An 18,258-nucleotide genomic window follows, 5' to 3' on the forward strand; every position below is an offset into this window, starting at 1 on the left:
AAAAGCCAGGCACAAAACATCGATATCAATAAACCTAAAAATATGACTCTTCCTGACATCTATTGGCGAATAATAATACTATTTTGTGAGCAACTAATTGCTTTAACGACACAACAACAGCTAAAGCTATTCCAGCAGATGGCGTTGTTAAGTAACACGAAGTCAATGAGTGTTTGCTATACCGAGCAAAGCTCGGTCATCCAGGTACTAATATTATAAATGCGAACGCGTGTCTGTCTGTCTGTTACCTCTTCACGCCCAAACCGCGCAACCGATTTTGCTGAAATTTGGTATGGAGATACTTTGAGTCCCGGGAAAGGACATAGGATATTTATCCCGAAAAAATGTACGGTTCCCGCGCGATAAACGAGTTTTGTCGCAACGGAATTGCGGGCGTCATCTAGTAAACAATAAAAATCACCTACTCTACATCGCTAATGCTAATAAACACTTGCACTATATTCTTACTCTTGCGTTTGCGAAAACGGAGTTCACACAGACGGACAAAGGCACCATGGGAATATTGTGAAATTATGACTTATATCGTTTCGCCACGCGCTCGTTGTAATTTATGTAATTATAGCGTATCAGTGTTCCGGGTTAAGGCCTTTTGGCCGTTTAAAGGAACTAAATTACTAGTTTTGACTTTATAAACTAGTTGTAAAAAGTTTAAAAATATATACAGAGATGGATTAAATGTTTGCAAAACTACGATACTTGGAATATGAAGTAAAAAATACAATATACAAGATAGAAAACTTTTTAACCTGTAGAGATTGCGCCGCACTGTTCACCTACATCATATCATTTGAATGACGAATAAAAAGCAGTATAGTTATTTACTTTGCAGTAGTTATGTCTATTGTGCTTTGCATAGGGAGTATAACATACGGACAGGTGCGCAGTGACGGATTAAGACTACTTGATGCCCTAAGCAATCCATGCCTGTATAGTCCCCCCCCCTATCCGTATGTAAACTAGAAACGGTCTTTAAACTTTTACCACCCAAAAACAGGTTACAGTTTTTTGGAGACGTGAGACGTGATGCCCTAAGGACGATTTTTTTGTTTTTCGTCTGGGGCCCTAAGGACGGATGGATTTTGTCTTTCTTCTGGTGCCCCCTCAGACGTGATGCCCTAGGCAATTGCTTAATTTGATTAAGGATTAATCCATCACTGCAGGATACGTACACCTGTCTAACTTTTGTTGGGGTGTAGCTGCACCTATAACAACTTGATGCTACCGGATTTTGTTAAACATTCCAATATTAATCTTATATATAAAAATGGATTTCCAAATGTGTTAGTCGCGCTAAAACTCGGAAACGGCTGAACGGATTGGGCTGATTTTAGTCTTAAAATATTCGTAGAAGTCCAGGGAAGGTTTTAAAGTGACACGAAGTTCACCGGGACAGCTAGTCTTATATAGAAAAATGGATTTTCAAATGTGTTAGTCGCGCTAAAACTCGAAAACGGCTGAACGGATTGGGCTGATTTTAGTCTTAAAATATTCGTAGAAGTCCAAGGAAGGTTTTAAAGTGACACGAAGTTCACCGGGACAGCTAGTTAATATTATAAATATTATAGAGTCGGTCTGTCTTTTTGGCTCTCTATCCGACAAAGCTATTTTCACGCTTTAACGGCTGAATCAATTTTGACGAAATTTTGAATGAAAATCTCTACGTGTTGAATTTCTAGCAAAGTCCAGTAATTTGGACCTTTCTTATTTTTATTTTTTGTATCGAATAGGACAATGAAAGAACTAGGTTAATTTTACAATAACAGTATAAAAATATCTTAAGTAATACCCAATAAGTAGGTATAGTCATCAATTACTCATCATTGCACATAGTATTAAACTGTTCATCTTACAACAGTCGATTAAATGTTACGATCTTCGTCTAAGGTCCAACCGTGGGATGATATAAATAGTTTATTGCCAAAATATTACTTTCATGGATCATCATCAACATCTTTTTTTTATGAAATAAGGGGGCAAACGAGCAAACGGGTCATATGATAGAAAGCAACTTCCATCGCCCATGGACACTCGCAGCATCAGAAGAGCTGCAGGTGCGTTGCCGGCCTTTTAAGAGGGAATAGGGTAATAAGGGAGGGTAGGGATGGGAAGGGAAGGGAATAGGGGAGGATAGGGAAGGGAATTGGGCCTCCGGTAAACTCACTCGGCGAAACACAGCGCAAGCGCTGTTTCATGCCGGTTTTCTGTGAGAACGTGGTATTTCTCCGGTCGAGCCGGCCCATTCGTGTCGAAGCATGGCTCTCCCACCTATAAACATTTCTAAACATGCTAACAATTACCTATTATTAAAATTAAGCTATTGTGGGTCATTAAATAATTAAAAATAAGCTCTTATAAGTTATAGAGCTTCTCGTCATTTTTTTGCCATTGCAATATTATTAACAGTTGTTACAACAAACGTTGCTTTGCCATAATGTTTTTTTTTGGATATATAAACAAATAGATGTTGGCCCTACCATACCAGATAAGTACCTACCTATGCAAAATTGCATCAAAATTGGTTCTGTTGTTTCGCAGCGGTTAGCAAAAACACCAGGTCGCGAGAATTTTATACATTATAGATTGTTTTTATTGAGTCGATTTTCCATAGCTTACAACAAAAAATGACTTATCTTCTTTTTCGCATAAGTCCGTGCTCTGGTATTTAAACATGTGTAATCATCAAATTATAATCACTGCTATACTAATATTTAAGGTAGCCTTTCGAAGCGAGCGTCTATAGTGACGAATGTAGAAATGGTTTGAGGTCGCGCGCAGTGACGCTAACGCGGCACCTGTGACGTCAGTTTACATCACTTACATGTACATTTTTACAGTCGCGGCGTCACTGACGCTCACTTTGAAAGTCCACCTTTAAATGTCAAGAAGAATAGACACCATGAGAGTACAAAAATAAGACCTTTAGAAGACCTCGCCGCGGCCTCACCGTGTCAACTATTATATAAGTTTTAACAAGTGTATGCGTTTTCCTATTTATATATTGAATAATTCTTACATAAGTAAGGTTAAAATGTGTGAATATGATTGTGCTAAGTGTTACGTTTGGCTCTAATAAAGTTTACCCGCATCCGTAGTTGTGTTATTGTGTGGGTGGCCAATGACAAATTTGTGGTTTGTAGACTAGTTTTAGGAATGTAGTATTGTCGCCTCTATGTGGATAATTTTTAGGTGTAACAAAACTTAAAATACGAATAAGATACGTTTAATCCAGTGTAGATCATGAAAGTCATATTTTATTATAATAGGTAGCTAGATAGTCGTTATAAGTAGTTATAACCTACCTACTTAGGATATACAAATAGCGCTGTACAAAGATGGATGTGTACCTACCAATATATAAAAGTTATTATAACTAAGTGTTAGTTATAACAATACGAATAACCGTAAAAAGTAACCAATACTCGTACGTCAGATGTCTGAAAGAATAACTGTAAAAACTAACACGAAAATCTTAGAAGACATCCTAATTTTTAATCATGTTCTTAAACAATTAGTAAAGATAACTGTAAAATTAACACAAAACCAAAGACTTGTGAGGCTTTTGGCCTTTCCTAGCGTGGAAATGCGAATCATCTATCGTACAAAGATATGACGTCATTCTCCGTGACATCCTTTACAAGAACGTTTATGAGTTACTGAGGACTATTACGTAATATAACCGATATTGCAACGAGACTTTGACGTGTATCCGCTCAGAAGTACAAAAAGATCTACAATTATTGGTTTTCTTTTTATGTACTTGTCAAAATTCCAAGAATAGGGAATATTACGCAAAACACAAAACAGAAAATAGCTATGTCCACACTATGCGCTTTCGTTTTAAATTTTCGTCATCTTTCATTCAACTTTCGCCTTGGCGCATTCAATAATTGAATGCGTCAACGAACGCAACGCCAACATTGTCATTTTTGTTTTTTGGATCCGGTCAGAGAGCATGCGTCGCGGGCATGCCTCACGTTCGCTGTTGACTGCGCTATAACGCATTCCCCTGACGAACAGAAAAAGGCACAGTGTGGAAAAAACTAATAATCCAACAAAATCCAACATGTTGCACATTAAACGTCGTATCAGAATAAAATTGTGTCTGACACGTTGTCAAACGTTGGACAAAATTTTTTGTTCACTTTCTATGCTGGTGCTGCCTCTACCGTGAAAACATTTATGTCCTATGTATAATGTCTATTGTATTTCTTAGGATTTTTGTAACTGTAGGTAAGCAGTATGAGGTTTGTTATTCTGATCTATAGGATCACGGTATTTCCAAAATAGTTCAGGAAACTTAAGGTTTTTACGAAGAGTTCTTCTAATTTACAAAGTAGCAAGAAGTTAACCGCGTTAAAAAATCCCAAACTGGGTTCCATAATGTCAGAAAATAAAATTGGTGTGTTATCTTAAAAGCCTTTCAACTCCTTTTTTATAACCTTCCCTGTGATTGTATCTAGATTATATTATTGAGGGCTAAAACTCTAACTGGTCGATCTTATCGTATAAAAAATATAGTCGGAACTTAAATCTTACGAAGAAGGGAAGCCAGTTTCGCTAAGCTGGTCTGAATCTAATATTTGGCAAACAGATATTAGATTTATGATGTAAATCAATTTATTGGGAAGTTTTCAAAATAAAAACTTGAAGATTTTTTTAAACTTTTTAGCATCCTGCAGAAAATGCATCACCCACATAAAGTTAATTCTTTTTTTCTAGGAACCATGTATGCTTCAAATAGGTATGACTTAATACCATGAATACATAAACGACAATCATAAATAATATTTAAAAGCCCATTTGTGTACATTATGTACAACAATGTAGACTATGCCTAACTATTCAAGCAATTAAGTCCGACCTTAGTTGTGAACTGAGGCCAAATCAACAGATAAAAGATAATAAACCATATTCTTAACGACACGAAGTTCAATCTTGCATGGAACGAGTTAAAAAATCGGATGCTGTGATGACAAACGAAATAAAGCGGTAATAAGATAACAATTAAGGTTTAATTTTAATCTTAAGCTGGTGTATTTTGTAATGTTTTGAATGTTCGCAAATAGTAATATCGAGGTAAAGTAAATAAAGCAAAATACATAACAACTACTTTTGAAGTTTTTATGCTAATGAAAAACAAGATTAATTTACATCAAGAATACTAAAAAATATGTAAGCGAAGTTCACTGCCTTAATGCTGTCAATTTCATTTTGAGGTCAAAATCAAATAATTTTCCCTCAAGTTGAAATTCCACTAGGCGTTTAAGCACTATTCTTCGAGACTCTACGATATTATGCTATAGCAATGGAAAACATTATCCTCCTTCTGACGTAATTAGTTAAAACTACTAAAACACAGTCCTGTTCCAAGCAATGCCACGAGCCCACTCTACCAATATTAGACACAGACCTTGTACAATATGACTCATTTCTGAACATTAACGATTTCAGCTAATTTAGTTATGCCTTTTTGTGCGTTTGTTGACATTTCCAAATTCGGCTGTTTTAATATTTATGTACCAATGACGAAATATATAGTATTTTAAACCTTTATACCTATAATCGCTTTGATATACTCTAAAACGACTTTATTTTCTGATAATTGTAACACACTTAGGGCCTGTTTCACCACTTCCTGATAAGGCTATCCACCAATTAACTTGACAGATCAAGTATGGAGAATCTGTCAAAAACGTTGTGAATAGCCCATTAGGCACTTTATCAGGAAGTCTGGACTGTTGCGGAAAGATCTCTAGCCAAAAGTCGAAAATGAAAAGTTCACATGCAACAACAACGTGAAAACTTAACGCTTGTATACAGGCAACAATTTGAAAACTTGATGTATCTTTCCGAAAGCATTATAGATTTTTGAAAATACATTTGTATTTTCAAAAATCTATAATAGACTTTCGATCACATTTAAATTGAAGACAAAGAATCTTTACATAATAACATTCTTCAGTTCCATACCGACACCACGCAAGAGCTTCTAATGAAAGACTCTTAAAATATTCAGTTACACGTTTTCTTGTTTCGGTGAGACTGACCCTTATGGCCTGAATTCACTTTGATTAGTGCAGGTGATTATTGCAGGTGATTAGTAATCAGGAAAAAGTAAGTGTGGACAGTGACCGATTAATGCAAGTTCTTTATTTTCTCCTAATCACTAATCACCTGCACTCGCACTAAGCAAAGTGCATGCCTTTAATTTAAGACGAGAAGCATGTATGGGCCCTAAGTGTTACACTGACAACTTCAACGTAAATCACACAGGTGTCTCGCCAAATAAGCCACGAGACCATCGCACGTAAGATTATGCAAGGAGACGAATTGGCCAAGAGAGGTCGGGATCGAACCCGGTACGGCGCGGCAAGGGCAGGCGCGGGCGTAACCTTCACTGAGCCTACGTGGCTTATGGATTATCTTCTTATTGCTAATACGCGAGGCTGCGCTATGCTAATGACAATTTACATGACAGACACACTATTATATGTAACTAGCTGTTGCCCGCGATTTCGTCCGCGTGGACTTCAGTTTATAGCGCGCGATGTCAACAAAATTGGTGTCAAAAGCTTTTAAAAATACCCTGGTACCCCTTAAATCAAAACACCCAAAAACAGTTGTGCAGTGTGCACATAACTTATTTAATTTTTTTAAATTAAACTTTATTTATGCCAAATTTTAAAGTATAATTTAGCCCCCCAATTACACAACTTTACCCATAAACTATTTAGTATTTATCATTAATAGGTTTAAGGTTACGTACCACTGCATAGATAAAGTACTGAGTTATTTAATTATTAATAACGCAATAAAGAAGTAACAATCGAAAGAATCGAAAATCGAATGCAAGATGATACCACCTCTTATAGAAAGATGTTTGATTAAACGTCGGCGCGATGTAGGAGACGGCACGGCGCCATCTATTATGATTTTTTGGAGTAACTTAATTTGAACAAATTTACACATTTTCACCCCCTTACAACCCTTTATTCCAGTTAAAAAGTAGCCTATGTCCTTTCTCATGGCGGCTCTCGACATAGGCGAACGCGTTGGCCAACGCGTCTGCAGACGCGTTGGCCCAATGTGTAGAACGGGCGTTCGCGCGTTGGCCAACGTCTAAATACCTACGGCCAACGCGCGAACGCCCGTTCTACACATTGGGCCAACGCGTCTGCAGACGCGTTGGCCAACGCGTTCGCCTATGTCGAGAGCCGGCATCAGGCTTTAGACTATCTGTGTACAAAATTTCATTACAATCGGTTCGGTAGTTTTGACGTGAAAGCGAGACAGACAGACAGACAGAGATACTTTCGCATTTATTACTATATATATATATATATATATATATATATATATATATATATATATATATATATATATATATATATATATATATATATATATATATATATATATATATATATATATATATATATATATATATATATATATATATATATATTAGACCGGTTCAAAAAAATCGACAATTTTTTTTTCAAAACCCGCAGTGAAATATCTCCCTAGTAATGAAAAAAGAAGCCTGTGGAAACGGGAGCTCTTAATATCAATTTTGAAAGGTCGCTCATCGTGAATTTCTATTTTACGTTTAAATAACATGGGGATTTTATTTTTTTTAATTTGGAATTTTACAACTCATTTTTGAATTAACATGTCGGGATGAGCGATACATATTTTTTAAGGAAATTGAACGCTCTAAATAAATTGTCTCTTATGTTTTTTCTGTAAGTTCACTCCTTCAAAAGTTATTCGAGTTTAAAATCCAACATGTAATCAATTTAATTCTTTTTTCATTACTAGGAAGATATTTCACTGCGGGTTTTGAAAAAAAAAAAATTGACGATTTTTTTGAACCGGTCTAATATATATATATTAGACCGGTTCAAAAAAATCGTCAATTTTTTTTGACGATTTTTATATATATATATATATATATATAGTATAGATTTTTCTGTTCATCTAATCTAGGAGACGTATAAAGTTATTCTGTAAAATGACTAAATTTAATAAATAATTTATGATGTGTGTGTAGTTTAATATAGTTTAGTTGAGATACCAAAAACTTATGGAATTGACATAAACTTTAAAGGATTGCAAGCGCTACCACTAGGTACTGATGCGTTTTTCTAAAACCTCATACATTTTCATAACTATCTTTGCTGTCGAAGGTTTGGAATAAAAGATTAAGGACCGGAACATTTTGCCGATACTCCTTAGCATATTTTTATAATGTTGACTTCTGCTAATTAAGAGGATTCCACACCGCCATTTTTTCCATACAAACGTTGTCCCCTGTTTCCTCCCTGGATAATGCTAGTAGAGTTATAATTTTTTTCCTGAATATCTACGGCCACTAATACAATGTCCCTATGTTTTCTTTTTTTTCATAATTTAATTATTAAATAAGATATGAACGTTCAAAAACCCAAAAAAATGGCCAGATTTTCCACTGTGTTCAAACGTCCAGAAAACAGATTTGGATAGATTATACAAAAAAAGCAAAACATAGGAACACAGCTCAAGCCTTTTTTTAATCTTTAATGAAAAAAGTACTTAAATCGGTTTAGTTTTGGAGAAGGAATCAGGGGACAACGAATCGTTGTTTTTCTGGATTTTCTGCAGTTGTCTCTATCGCGTCCTGCGGTATAGGCTTGAGGTAAGGGAGACAGCTATAGATATTACACGTACTTTTTTTTCATTTCTCTAGCCGCTGTGGTATCCTCTTAATAAACATTCCATTTTGTTAGTATCGCTATAAATTGAGAATGGTTAAACCGATTTGGGTAATTCTACTAGCTAATTCTTTAGGTCTTGAAATATGAATAGAAGAAGTCCGGGGAGGTTTATATAAGGAGGGAAGTGATACGAAGTTCTCCGAGTCATCTATAGTAAATTTTATATCATTTCATTCAATCAAATATTCACAGGATAAAAAGTATATTAAAGTAATCTAGTAGTCGAGAAATTTCGCTCCGTTCATTCATTATCAAGCCGCAGAACCTAAACCAAGTAACTATTAAGTAATTCCTTAAAGTAAAAGTACTAAGAGCGAAATGTAGACCACCAGAACATAAAGGCTTCAAGAATTTGTGTCACAGAAACACTTGTGTCCATATTTGACACATCTCAATTCGTATTGACATTTATAGAACAAAGACAAATTACGTTATGTAACATAGATTTTAGTTAAACGCCCAGTAAAAGTTGTTTTACCTTCTGCAAAATTGACACTAGCGTTAGATAACGCTGGAATTACTGACACAAATTTAATGTAGGACCTAGATTTGAAAAAGACTAAATTATGTAACACTAGGTCGGAGTAGAGACTAAAGACTAGGTTTTACTTAGCTTTAATTAAAAGTTCGCTAGCGCCAGGGTTAAAGATAATCTTTGATCAAATTATATCGAGATCTATCATTTTTTGTATTAATTGTAAAAGAAAAGTCATGATTATTTGACTATCGATTGGCAGGAATCCAGACACAGGTCATGAGCCTCGGAAGGAGTATGTCAATGCTGCAGTGCCGTCTATCGAGGCAAAGCTTCAAACTTCAGTGGACCATGCTGAAAGGCAGGCGTCAGTAAGAGGAAGACGTATAAAAGGAATCTGGTAAAACTATTATTGTCGGAAAGTTATCTTTTACATTATCAGTGTGGTGTTGTATCTTATTTGAACATATTTATATGAGAAATAAACAATACTTACCTGAGTGTAAGACTATATAAGATGAGTTTTTATTTTCATATAAAATAATTATAGTAATTTCCATCGACCTTCACAAAGCTAATAACTACGGAGATACCTGCAAGTATTTGTATGACGTAACGCTTATAATTATTATTACATATAATAAAATATCTTATTGTGGTATAAAATTAATATTAAAATAATTGTAGAGTCAGCTATTATTAGCAAAAGCAAGTTTCCAAACACGTGAGTTATTAAACTACTCAATGAAAACTTACTTCACCTATGTCTGTTGCTAATTCCGAAAAAGATGCAATTTCAATTTAGCTCCCAATTAAAAATATTGAATCATTAAACATACGAACTTCAAAATCAAACTTAAGCGCAGAGTTTAAAAAAAAATGCCAAGTATTACAATAATAGAAACAACACTTAGTCCCAGGCTTCCTCTTTATGAACATTCGTTATATTTTGTTTCACCTTGCGTACTTTCAGTAACAAAATGCGTTTCAAGTAGAATAAACACTCATAAAAGTCAATTCAGACCGAAACGCGACGCGTAGATGCATTTCTATAGTATGGATTTGACAGATTTGCAAGACCTCTCACGCAATTGAAATCTTTCAATTCAGTACACATTTAGGGTTGATTCAGACCGCAATACGACGCGCAGATACATTTCTAAATTAGTATGGATTTGACAGATTCGCAAGACGTCTGACGCAATTGAAATCTGTCAAATCCATACAAATTTAGAAATGCATCTACGCGTCGCGTTGCGGTCTGAATCAACCCTTAGAATGCATCTACGCGCTGCGTTGCGGTCTGAATAGACACTGATATAACCTGTTGTTCCTCGATTATTGAGTTATATATTTATCTTCTTTTGCAGTAGCGTATTGGAGTACCAGGAAACCATAGTGTGATGCAGTCGAATAAGTCAAGGTCTCGCCGCCCGCGCCGCCCACGGCTGACGTCACCCCACCACAGAAGGCTGACATCGCCATTTTGTTTTAACACCTATTACTTCATTTAGTTTTTTTTTAAAGATTTGAATTTGATAGCCAAGTAAAGGAACCTAAGTTCACTGGGTATACAGATTTTTTACTTATTACAATATATTGGCCTTTTTTGTGCGGTCTGTCAAGCGATTTTATTAACTTACTAGTTGTCCCGCTGAACTTTGTGTCACTTTAAAACCTTTCCTGGACTTCTACAAATATTTTAAGACTAAAATTAGCCCAATCCGTTCAGCCGTTTTGGAGTTTTAGCGTTACTAACACAATTTAAAGACCATTTTTATATATATAGATCAGACAAGGAAAAACTATTTTATCAATAAGAGGATTTTTTCAAATCGACCTCGGTTGTTTCTTTGAATCTTTGTCAAGACTCACATGATATTTCTTTTCCTAATGACAAATTAGTGTTGCCAACATTGGTGAACGTATTCAGTCACTATTCTTTTTAATCGATTTAGGAATTTTAATCATTATTTCTACAAATTATTAATTCATAATTATAAATTAGCATTTATGCAATCTATGGTAACAGTTATTATAATACTAAACATATCGGTTAAGTATTACTAGAGCCTTGATACTTTCATAATTCAAGATGATGTGCAAACGCAAGACTAAGGTAATGTAATAGACTGATGTAACACGCTTTTAAGATGTATTGCAAATTGTAAATGTCAGAATTCAGATGCTAATTGCTACCTTTTATTCTAGACTAGGTTTTTCCCGCCGGCCCAACTTGGGCTAGTAAATATTTGGAAAACGGTAAGCTATAGCCAAATAGCAAGTTTAGGTCGCTGGTATAAATTATCAGTACTTAAGATGCGACGACGCGGTTCGGCTCTGTAATTGGTCCAGATTTTGACAGCCAAGCAATCACAGAGCCTGAACCGTGTCTTGAGACCAAGATGCATCTTGAGTACTGACTATTTATACCAGCCTATGTGTCTGTTTGGAGTTCTTCCGTTTAGCTATGCTGGAGCTTGTAGTGCCTATGCGCAATACACAAAAGCACTATTTTTAACTGACATCCAAAACTGTGACCGATGAGGACTGGATTCCCGCCAAGACTATTTTTCGGGATGATTATAATATATCCTATGTTTGGCCAGAACAAAATACCTATCATTTCAAATTCCGTTGTTATAATCCGTGAAGTAATTTTTGCGTAACGAAGTAAAAAACACACAAAAGAGTTAAGTGTGTTGCGATCACGACGTTGTAGTTAGAATACTAAAGTTTTTAACATTTTTCAAAATAAGATGTTCATTATAATTACATACTTACCTGAATTTTCCAGATGATCCTGTATTCCAGACTTCAGTAACATCAGTATCAGTAGTACCTAATGGTTCTCACGATTTTAGATACAAATTACAAGTCTTCCTCTTCATACTAATTAACGATTTCATGCGAGGTAAAAAAACTTCTATGCCATGCCGCCTTTCGCTCCGGTTCTTTTGATCAGTCCTTTCCCGATATCATATAATTAAAATAAGATACGTTCTAAAGGAAGACTCTTATATCATTCTTACATCCCACATCTCTAATGATTACACTATAGCTACGTTGGAAATTATAAAGGAGCAGGGCCTTATTCTTGTTCCTCGAACCACTTAATATGTTTCACTCGCACGTGCGACAAAAAATATGTATCATCGAAAAAATTAATTCATAGGCAGATGGAGGATCTACGTTAATTGATCGGGTTTTGTTAATTCAATGTTTGTTATAATTCGTCAGCTAGGTTTGACAATAAAGCGACCGAATTACGTAGTTCCGCGATCTGTCTATCAACTTCTCTCATAGTACATACTATGTACTATCAGAGACGTTGATAGTCAGACTACAACATAGGCTTTGCAATAGAACCGACACTTGAGTTATAAAAATCAAGTACCACGGGCAGGAGTCTCAATTCAAATATCGCTTCGATCGCAAGCTGTCTCACGCTTTAGGCAGAGAACGCGATTGGGACCGCCTGCACTCGAAGTGACCTTCGTAGAATGAACATCGAGTACTCGCGTTTAATTGAATAAAAAATCGATAAGCACAATGATTGATCCTGTTAGCACTGACAAGCTGTAGTTAATTAGGACTAGCCAATTACTGCGACTGATCTCGTACTTACTAGTGATTACGTACAATCCTTCCATCATTGAAATATATTTCTTTTTTTATTAAGAAATAATGTTACGTTAGCAAGCGTAATTGGGATTTTACAATTTGTTTTCCGTGTATTGTTGTTCGGTTCTTAACAGTCACTACAAGGATGTAGTATTCAGTGGGGTTTTGGAAAGAAAAAAACAATCTAGTTTGTTCTCATCCCTTTGAAAACCGCGTATTTTTCGTTTTTTTGTTTGTGTTTTTTTCTTTCTTTGATTTTTTTTGTATTAACAATACTTTTGATGACTACTAGGAGGATAAAACAAAAAATAATTGTTAAAACATAATGACTCGTTTTAAGTGGCATTAAGTACCTACCTAATAAAAAGTGATAGAGTCATAGACATTATGAATAGGCATGATGACTATTTTTTTTTCTTATCGGTAATTGAAAGACACTTAAAAAATAGAAATATCGTTGAAAGAATGACTCTGATAGCTTAAAAATTCGCCAAGATATGACAATTCAAATATCTCATAAAAAAAACCTGCCCGAAACGCTTCATACAAAGTGCTACGAAAGTATGACGTCAGTCTTTCGTAGTTTGTACGCATCGGGAGACAACTTTGTTCGATAGGTATATTAAATATTGCGTTTATGAAAGTGGTTTCATAACAAAAGTTGCTTTTTATTGCATAAGTTATCGAATTGTATATAAATACTAGATGTCCCGCGCGGCTTCGCCCGCGTAAATTAGGAATTTTACAGATACCGTTCATTTTCCCATAAAAAATATTTCCCCCGTTTTTCCCACATTTTCCTGAGTTTATTCGGTCGTATTAGTCTTAGCGTAATATAACGGCTATGTTATCACGCTAAGACTGTACTATATTATAGCCTATAGTCTTACTCGATAAATGGTCTATCTAACACTGAGATAAGTTTTTGAATCGGACCTGTAGTTCCTGAGATTGACGATTAATGAGACGATGATTAAGTTTATAATATTAGGTAGGTATAGATTTTTTTTAATTATCGCTTGACAAACTCGAGTCTCGATCTAAAAGACTATGAAATGGTATAATATGGTAGTGATGATGATGATGATGATGATGATGATGATGATGAATGTAATTTGCATAGTAGCATATGCTTTCTGTTCTTAAAACAACGCCGAAACTCCCAAACTTGTATCTATAAAGAATCAGGAGTTCTCTCAGCACCTTCCGAACCACGGTATACCAGGTATAACTCGGTGCAAAATCTTACTTGTTGGTAGTATATGCTTAGAATACTTCTCACGAAACCGAAGTCACCACATGTTTCCCTATAAGTTTTGAGGAGTTCTCTCGATTACTTGTGGATACTTCATCAGATCACCACTTTTGTGAATATAATACCAAATTGGGATGATACCCTATATACCAAAAGAAACCTCCCCTATTTTGAAAGTCGGTTAAAATTGTAGCCTATGTGTTATTCTGATGTATAAGCTATACTATTATAAAGTTTCATTAAAATCCGTTCAGTAGTTTTTGCGTGAAAGAGTAACAAACATCCATACATCCAAACAAACTTTCGCCTTTATAATATTAGTAGGATTAAGGAATTTAATTGAAAAAAAAATCGACTTGAATATCCAACTTTGAAGGCGCATAACAAAAAAAATACAAATACAAAAGCTGAAATTTTGGGAACACTTATTTTTTACCGTGATTTCTTTATTTTATTAACAAAATTTGCTAATCTTTGACCTTGTCATCATCCCTATTATGATATTCGACTAACTTAACCTTATTAGTCTTTACTTCCGCTAGACGAATACTTTTGTAGTACTGACATTTCAATTCAACAATGAGTAATGTGTCGAAATTGATCGAGAGTGGTATAGTTAATAGTTATAGTAGTCCATTCATATCAAGCCTCGTAATAATTATTTAAATGTTTGCTTGGAACGGTCATATATTTACGGGCTGATTTTCAGGGCTACTATCACCAGATTTTCTCCCTGCAGGCTTAGCATAGTCAAAATAGAAACGGTATTCTTTCTACGGAAGAACGTCACGAACGGGACAAAGTCAACGAAAGAGACAAAGTGACAGTTAGGCAAAGGAAATCCGCCATTTTATCACTAAAATATGTCAGTATGTCCATTCTTTCCCGTTTCTAATGTTGTTATGCTAATCTTGCTGGAGCATTTCACTTACATGTATCAATGTAAACACAATGATGATATCCTCCTTTACTATACCAATATAGGTTGTCTTAATGCAATCCTTACGTTCTTTGCTTCTGTCGATCTTCGATCAAAGATATATGTGTATTTTTTTTTCTAATAAAGATATTTTTTTTCTAATAAAGATAGAAGTTATAGAGCAATTTCAAAATACCTACTTGGTTCGTCTTAACTCCTAAAATATTTAAGCTTATAAGTAACAAGGAAAATACAATAATATTTTAGCCAGGGTGAACTTTAAAAAGTCTGGCGCAAGTAGGTGTTTTAGAGTCATGTAAAAAAGATCATTCACAGGGAGTTGGCTAACTGCCAGTCTATTCATATGTCACATCTAGTGCAAATAATACCAATCTGAGATACCAAGTTCGTAATACGCTAGAAATTCCTTCAACACAGCTCGCTAAAAATGCCTTCAATACAGCTCGCTAAAATGCCTTCAATACAGCTCGCTAAAAAATGCCTTCAATACAGCTCGCTAAAAATGCCTTCAATACAGCTCGCTAAAAAATGCCTTCAATACAGCTCGCTAAAAATGCCTTCTATTCAGCTCGCTAAAAATGCCTTCAATACAGCTCGCTAAAAATGCCTTCTATTCAGCTCACTAAAAATGCCTTCAATCCAGCTCGCTAAAAATGCCTTCAATCCAGCTCGCTAAAAATGCCTTCAATCCAGCTCGCTAAAAATGCCTTCAATCCAGCTCGCTAGAAATGCCTTCAATCCAGCTCGCTAAAAATGACTTCAATACAGCTCGCTAAAAATGCCCTCAATACAGCTCTACATTTGGGTGACCACAGCAGAGTAAAGAGTGACCGGAGCCAATCGTCGAGGTCACGTGATTCATTTGTCTTAATTATTTTATTACAAGACAACTTATAATTTTATAACTTGTCTTATATATAGCCAATATTGCAAAATGCAAAAGGATTTTCTATCCTGGACTTATGTAAGGGCTACGAAGGGTTCTTAGTAAGTACTTACATCTTAACTATTAGTAGGCAAAATGTTAAATGTCATGTTTTATAATTATTGGAATATTGACTATAATATTAGAAGGCGGAAATTACAAAAATAATCCTTGAAAAAACTTGTGTCAAAAACACAGTATACTTTAACAATGCTAGAATTTAATATGCTACAATTTGTTATTATTCTCATAATAAATATCCTGTGAAGTCACTTAAACTTAACAAGGATTCAAGACACTGAAATAAAACAAAACAACATCTCACCTTAATAAAACCTTATTTTAAACACAAAACTGACTCGAGCGCCTCCGCTCGCAAGGTTCACACAACACACGTCCTTATGCACATCGAAACAAGTATCACATTGAAACTACACTGGCAATTTAAAAGAGTTCACATCCTTGGCGATATTTTCGATGAACCGAAACGTGACATTTTAAAATCGAATTTTAAATCGCAGTTAATTTGTTCGTTGTCGTTTGTTCGTTGACATAGCGACCGCGCCGAGCGTCGGGCTGTTACTGGCGCTGCGCGGGCGCACCGACCGGTTTGCAGCCAGAAGGTTGTATCGATTTTTTGCTTTACAAAAATCGATGTTCCAAATAAGAGGATGATGTCAGGACTCGCCGTAACGGCGTTTATGGACGAATATTGCCATCTTCGTGAACAATATTTTATGATGATTTATTCGAGGTGTTGTCTAGTGGGTTGAACAGAAAAACACACAATCACTTATCCTTGATACACAATGTAGTGATAAGATTCTTAATTTAATAAGTAATAACATTTGGAATATTCTTTGATTTGTTTTTGTATAATATGCGCTTCGCAACGCCGTCAAATTGTAGTTGTACTTACAAGAAATAAATAAAATAATATTTTTTCTTATAATTTAATTATTAGTTAAATATGAAACATAATATTATTAATATTAACATACACAAAAGCTCCAAGGCTCATTAAAGCTTTTGTGAACTTTTCCTTCATTAAAAAACTTCTCTGAAACAAGTGCAATAAAAATATTTCTCTAACGCTGAATTAAATTAAATTACCGTCTCCCTTTTTTGCAAATAATTAGACGAACATTAAAAAATGTTCCAGGCGATTGTAGCTTTTATTGTAGTCCAGATAGAGATCAGGACAAAGCCAGTAAAATAATATAAAAGTAATTCAACGTGTCCACGCGTCTTCTAAGAATAACTTCGGTAAAAAGGTGCTTTTCCTCTGGGGAAATTATCGCACGACAATGTTGAATAATGGATAATCCAAGAGTAGACAATACTTTTACTACTGATAGTATAATATACTATTGTAGGTACAATACGTCATACGAAGACAATGTATTTTTAGAAAAATGTAAATACAAAATGGCTGGCTTAAAGACCATTGTGATATCGTAAAATTTATATTAATTAAAGATAAAGCAAATGATCTTATATAGAATATTCGTACTTATTACAACTTACATACTGTCGTTGCGTCTACCAAATCCTGTATGTGTTTTTAGTCAAATTTTCAGGGGTAGACAATAAACTATTTTATTGATATTGATATTGAATGATTGATGGACTTATCAATAAATTAAAGTGTTTAGTTCATACATACAGATTTGCCACCATACTGCATTTTTAATTTATTGATAAGTCCAACCATCATTAATCTAAAATAGTTGTTTACCTTATTATTATTGTATACCCCTAAAATTTTAAAAGTTTAAAATTTGCTAAAAATACATTTGGCACTAAAATTTTAAAATTTGCTAAAAATACATTTGGCAGGATAGGATTTGGCAGGCGCAATGACGAATTACATACTCCACAACCAACCCTTAACTTGTTTCTGAAATCCATATCACTTGCTAAACTTTCAGCCACTCAGTATAGTCCTTTAAACTAGTGATGCTTTTTTATAAAATAAGGGGGCAAACGAGCAAACGGGTCACCTGGTGGAGAGCAACAACCTTCACCCATGGACACTCGCAACATCAGAAGAGCTACAGGTGCGTTTCCGGCCTTGCATATGCTTGCGGCATACCTGCATATTTCTCCAAAGTGTTTGTGTATTTAATTGCAATCTATAACGATACATGCGATTCTCTCCCCCTATAAACAGTCTCTCTAACCCCTGGTTTTTCAAGTATGTGTGTATAAATCTTAATGCTTTTTTATTGCAATTTCCCGTGCACTTGCGATTCCCTCCCC

At 35.0% G+C, this 18,258-nt stretch overlaps 1 protein-coding gene across 1 annotated transcript in view; it reads right to left on the reverse strand.

Annotated features, from left to right (window-relative positions):
* The window catches only part of LOC121735022, a 50,625-nt gene extending 34,034 nt beyond the window's left edge, over positions 1-16,591 (reverse strand). Inside the window, exon 1 of the mRNA XM_042125692.1 lies at positions 16,322-16,591. The gene's annotated coding sequence lies outside the window, so the exon portion shown is untranslated. The remainder of the gene's footprint in view (positions 1-16,321) is intronic.
* Between the last annotated feature and the right edge of the window lie 1,667 nt (positions 16,592-18,258).

Source organism: Aricia agestis, chromosome 2, assembly GCF_905147365.1.
Source record: "Aricia agestis chromosome 2, ilAriAges1.1, whole genome shotgun sequence".
NCBI classification, from domain to species: Eukaryota; Metazoa; Arthropoda; class Insecta; order Lepidoptera; family Lycaenidae; genus Aricia; species Aricia agestis.